A 6,045-nucleotide genomic window follows, 5' to 3' on the forward strand; every position below is an offset into this window, starting at 1 on the left:
TGGGTTGGACAAAGCCCTGAGGTGTGTGGGGCTGAAAGTTTGCCAAAAGCATTGACAGTACAAATCCAGCTCCTTGTTTTCACTGAGCTATTGAAGCACCATGCACTGTAGGCACCACCAGTAGTTTAGGTTTTCCATTTAGGACTCATCTGAATTGTCTGAACGTTTAACTTCTGGTAGAGAGATCCAGAGTCTCGGTGTTTAGTTCAGCTTTTGGATATGAGCTGCACAAAGGCTGGAAGCTCTGCATCACTCTGGGGTTTAGCACCTTCTTGAGAGGAACATCTCTTGTCCTGGGGTTTGCTGCAAGGTTGAGAAGGTTACTTGTTAGGATAGCTGTGAAGGGAGATAAAACGAGCAGAATGGTGGCATTTTGAAGCTCTTTCCATAGGGTCCCCAAACTGATCAGCTCAGCAGTGCTGTAGGTGGGCTGCCCCTGGTTGTACTCCTACAAGCAGGCAGAACACGTGGGGCCAGGAGCACCCAAAAACAAGTGCATACACAGATAAGTTGGCAGGGAATACGGATGGTGCCCTAGACCACAAAGTGCACAATTTGATCAAGCTCCAGACCTCAAACATCCCTAATTTAAGGGTTGTCCAGATGTAGGTTTTTAGGTTTACTCATTATGGAAATCAGAGGCTTAACTACAGCACTCAGATACTGCTTGAATACTAATAAAGACTGCAGCGTGCAAAGATTTTTAAGGCAAAGGTGTTAATTTTAATCCATTTTTAGAAAAGGCGTGATTTTAGAAGGGTAACCATTTTATTTTGAAATTTTCTAATTACTTGAGAACAAACTGGGTTTATACAAGTCCTGTAGCAGGTAGATTACCCTCCGAAAACCACGTGTTCTGGCATGAGAGAAGAATACTTCTGTAATGAAAATAGGAAAAGATTTGCGTACTGAACACTACACCAAGTGCTGCAAGTTTGGTCCAGTGTCAGTCACTGGGAATTTGTGTAGAATTTCATTTAAAGACCAATATTTTAGGTACAAATTAGGAGGCTTTGTTGCTGCATTAAAGTGCATGCAGATATTCTGCTTTAATACCACAACACATTATACTCAACCATGTCTAATTATGGCTTTACAGATGTAGAAACACTCTTCTCTAGTTCTGAAATGCAGGATTGAGGCTGCTGTTTATTGATGGTGATTTTCCTTTATATTACTGAAATCAGCAGTGGGGATGACAGCAGTGCATGAGCTATTGCTCTTTTTGTCTATTAGTGTGAAGTGTGATATAGAACTCTGTGCTGTATGATTTAAGTGAATGGAAGCTTGGTGCAGAGTATTGCAATCTTTTGTGGTCAGTCAAGAAGCAAGAGGGAATATGGTGTTCTCAAAGCACAGATGGGCTTTCCTAAGAACAAGAAGTTGTGAGTGGTAGGTGGTGGCAAACTGTATACAGCAATCAGCAAGTGCAGAAAGCTTCAGTCCTCTAAAAATGTTGGGGATCTCCAACGTTTCCATTCTCTATCTGAAAAGACAACTGTCTTGTACTGGGGAGAACAGGGGAGAAAAAGGCTTTTGTTGGCATGTCACTGGGACAGGGTTTTCATAAGATCTTTGCTGTATTTCCGAAAGGTTTAAATGCACAGTTATCTCAAAGCCATGAATTCTGGATGGCCACATACAGAAAATTCCTTTTTTAAGAGAGAAGATTAAAAATAAAGCTATATCTTAAAGTCTTGTATTAATGGGACTGTTCCTCCAGGAATCTTACTGGAATTACTTGAAAAGGATGTACCTCAAAGTGCTCATTTAAGGTTTGCTTTTGCTTTCCTTTTTAAAGAGAAACATGAAGAACAGAGGAAATTGAAAAACAAGGACTAGCGACAGCTAACTTTTATTCTACATTGAAAAACATTGGGCTTTTATGTTTATTTCCAGAGTACCTCACTATCAAATTTTCATGTTTCTTTATGGAAAATTTCCAGCCTGGAAGTACAGAGGGAGTGTGTACACATAGAAAAGGATGGAAAAGGAGTGATAAACCCCCTAATAAATCTGTCACTAGGAAAGACCCTTGGAAATGACATAGTTCATAGCCTTCTCCAACCACCCCATCTCATCTTTTAACAGTATAAATAGCTTGTTTTAAAACTAGATTTCTCAAGTGGAAATGTATAATTTGCTGGCAAAAGATGCCAGCTTTTGACATTAGAATATAGACCCATTCCATTAGATTTACAGTTTTGAAGTCTATATTCCCTGGAAGATTAAACATTCATTAAGTTCCCCCCTTTTCTTCCCCTTTATTTCCTGCCTTTCGCTCCCATCATACTATAACTTTCATAAGCACTCTTAGTTTTAGTGCTTTAATAAAGCTGCTTTTCTAGAAGTTTTAAAGGTACTTCAGATTCTCTGAAGAACTCTTAAAAATTCACCCCTAAATAGGTAATTCATCCTTCCTTCCCTATCCCACCATACATCTTCATTAAGATACAGCTAAAAGAAGGTCGTCTGTAATTTAAACAATTACATCAAGGGTTTGATTTTCTTTCTCTTTCTCCCTCTCTCTTTTTCTTCCCTACCATTGTTATGACTAGACAGAGGATCATACTGAGTACATTAGCCAGGCAGTGACTCAGGACACCTACTGCTTGGAATGCCATTGCACTCTGAAAGGGAAGGGATAAAACCGTCTATCCTCCAGCCCTGAACCCCACTACGTAGTAATATTTCTGCCACAAAAATACTTTGCTGTCAGCTCCAGCAAGGCAACATTGGATAGCTGCGGTAGTTTGTTGTCAAAATGAAAAATGGTTCAGTGCAAAAGGTCTCATTGCTGGGATGCTAACAATCAAGGAACACTAAGTCAAGCATTTGACAAGGAACTTTGGTCTTGCTGTTAAATACCACTTAATATTGTCCTGCCTGATAATCCCCGCTGTTTAACAACTGTGCAATCATGGCTCAGTGATGGCATTATGCCTTTTCTGAAGGGGAAAACTAGGCCATATGTCATGCATTTGCCTGCAAAAAGAAAAATACATGTCTCTTAACATCCAAGGAAAATATAGATGTTTCAAAAATAAGACAATTACAAACACATTATAGCCTCAATTCTTCCTTGGAGCTTGTCTCCAAAGTAGAGTGTTGTAGCTCTCAGGGAGGTTAATTTGGAGTGGAAAGCTGAGTAACCACTGATCTTAACCTGTTGAAAAGCTTGTATGTACTGTATACAGCCAAGGAGCGAATGGACACATCCCAGCCCTTATTCAGCAGCGGAACTGGAAAGCTTTGCTGTTATCACTCTGGTCTCTACAGCTTCTGCCCAAGGAAGGGCTCCCTCGCGGCATGAGTTGTCTCTCCCAGTTAGATTTGTTGCCTTCAGGCCGTGACCTCTCATGTACCCATTCTTTAACTGGTCCTCCTCAGATAAACCTCTGCATTCTTTCTGTCATTTTTCTTACTGCCTTTCAGTGCCTTTCACCCTGCCACAGATGACTTCTTTCCCAGTTTTGATGTGCCTTTTGGATGGTTTAACTCTTTGTGCCGATAGCACCTTCTGTTTTTATTTGCCCTAATTTAGTTCAGAACCAACTTCTGAGTTATGATTTGGGGAATGTGTACTATGAAGAGATTCTTTAAAAAGGAGGTAGAAAATGTGGCAGTGTGAGATGAATAGACCATTGACATGAAAGTCAATAGGAAATTTCTTCATATTAGTTTGCCTACAAATCCAAGCCAGGGCTGGAAGTTAGGATTGTTTTCGCACTGAAAAACAGGCAAACAAACAAAACCAACAACAGTGGAAAAGAGTTAAATGGACAAAACTCAAAGTGTCAACAGTTTGCAATAGCGCAGAAAATAGTGATAATGACTTTCAGAGAAGGAATTCCTGGAAGGGCAACAAATACCACCAATAATTAAAGAAGAACTTGCAGACAGCATTTGGAGGAAAGAGTAGAGACCTGAAACACCCCTCATCAATTCAACTTCTGGGACAGTGTCCTGCTGCTGAAGGGTGAGATCCAGCATCAGAGCCCAGCAGTTTTCCACTCACTTTTTCTCCATCAGTGTGCTGTCAAGGTAGGCCTACATTGTGCAGCATTTTGCTTACATATAGACCCAAGTGAGCTAAATAAACATGCAAAAAAGCAAAGAAATCCTGGAAGAGATGGCTGATGGCAAATATTTTTCTATGCTTGATGTGTCAGCAGGGTTCTGGCAGGTGCCCTTAGAAAAATATTGCGCACATTTTTGTGCATTCAACACCCCCTTTGGGAGACACTGTTTCCTCAGACTGCCCTCTGGGTTATGTTCAACACCTGAGGTGTTCAAAGGAAAATACAACAACTGTTTGATGGTACTGAAGGTCCAAAGGTTTGTGTAGATGACATTTTGATCTGGGAAAACCAGTGGAGGAACCAGTCAGTGGTTTGGTGCAGCCTTGGAAAAAACAGGAGTTAGGCTAAAACCTAAACCAACAGTAAATCTGTGAGATGCCAATAGCGTACCTGGGAGACACATAACAGGGCTAAGTGCAGATCACAACAAGCTTGAAGTTAAGTTGACCCCAGAAAGTGAAGAAGGAGTCAAAGGTTTCTGAAGTGTAAAGGAACCTATGCCTGATGTGACTGCTTGAAGAACATCAGTGTGAGTGCCAGAACCCAACCAGGTGAGAGTGGGTTATACACTCTGCTTTGTTATCACCAGACCAATGCTTCACAGTGCTGCCCACTGGTAAATCTTTTAGAAGAACAATGAAAATACGATTTCATCACAAAATGCTGAATTTAAATGTGCAGTTCCTGCAACAGGAATTAGCAAATCCCTTGGCCAGAGCAGCCATGTGTGTATTGTGATGTTCAACTGCTGTGACTTGTTGCAGAATAGACTTGCTGATGGAGGTGACAGAAAGGTTGTGGTTTGGTCTGTTTCTCAGTGTTTCTCATGATAATCTACTTCTGTAAGGCTTTATGGAGTGGAGAAATAAGCTTGTGTTCTTCCAGTCTGTTAAGGCTCAATCCGAAGAAGCAGCTCTCTTTAGAATTACTAAGGTCTTGTAGAGTCCCATCTCACTTTGCAAGATCATTCCCATATGTAAAAAATGCGGAGAGACCACTGTGATGATGATGATGATGATTTGAAATGAGTACACCTCTCCTTTAAAGACTTCGTGTGTTGTCATGATTTTCTACCTAGCCCAATGGATCAAACAAACCTATGCTGAAGAAAAGCATATGCAAACCCCATATAAATGGAAAACTAAGCTTGTTAGACTCAGTTCTGCCACAGTAAAACTCCATTTATTTATTTTTAATCTAAATTTTTCCCAAAACAGTCCTTGTACTTACACTAGATGAGAGCTGTGCATATGTGAAAAGAAAGCAAGTTTTAAATGTTTCCTTTATGCAATTCATCATGGTGGGGCATTAGATATCTCTGTTCTGGGAACAAAGTAAGCAGTGAATCACTGATGATTTTGCCATAAAAGAAAGTAAATCATAAAATGAATTTAAAAGACTGAAAGAACTGACAAAATTTGTGGTTTTGCTGTAATCTCCACTGATTTTTTTCCCCTGTAGTTATCTAAGTAGGTGAAAGAGTATCAAATTTATAGAGAAGAAAAACTAATCTTTCTGAAACAGCTTTTCCTATACTCTCTATATATCCTTTTCTGTAGAATGGAGTTTTGTTTGTTTGTTTTTGTCTTTGCAGTGATGCAGTTCAAATCCACTGGCTCCAAAGGAGCTCAGTTCTGTTTCAAGTATCCTTAACTTTATGAGTAAGGCACCATTTTCCGTGTTCAGCAACCCCTGAGGGATAGCTTTAAATGGGTCTATAAATCTATTACTGAAACTCTGCAAGGAAATGATAGCCTTCCAGACTGAACAAAACAGCAGATACTGTGTCAGATGTGTCATATCTTGTCAAATGGCAAGTACATGGCTACTGGGGTTGTGTTTCTATTTGCTATGGATATAAGCTGGTTGCAATTGTTAGGAAGGATTACTCACCCTCTTTGCATTTAAGAGATGAAATGGAAAATAAAATTGTTTCAAGATTTCTAGTGCTAGAAGCTGGCTT

The sequence above is a fragment of the Excalfactoria chinensis genome, chromosome 17, assembly GCF_039878825.1.
Source record: "Excalfactoria chinensis isolate bCotChi1 chromosome 17, bCotChi1.hap2, whole genome shotgun sequence".
Lineage (NCBI taxonomy): Eukaryota > Metazoa > Chordata > Aves > Galliformes > Phasianidae > Excalfactoria > Excalfactoria chinensis.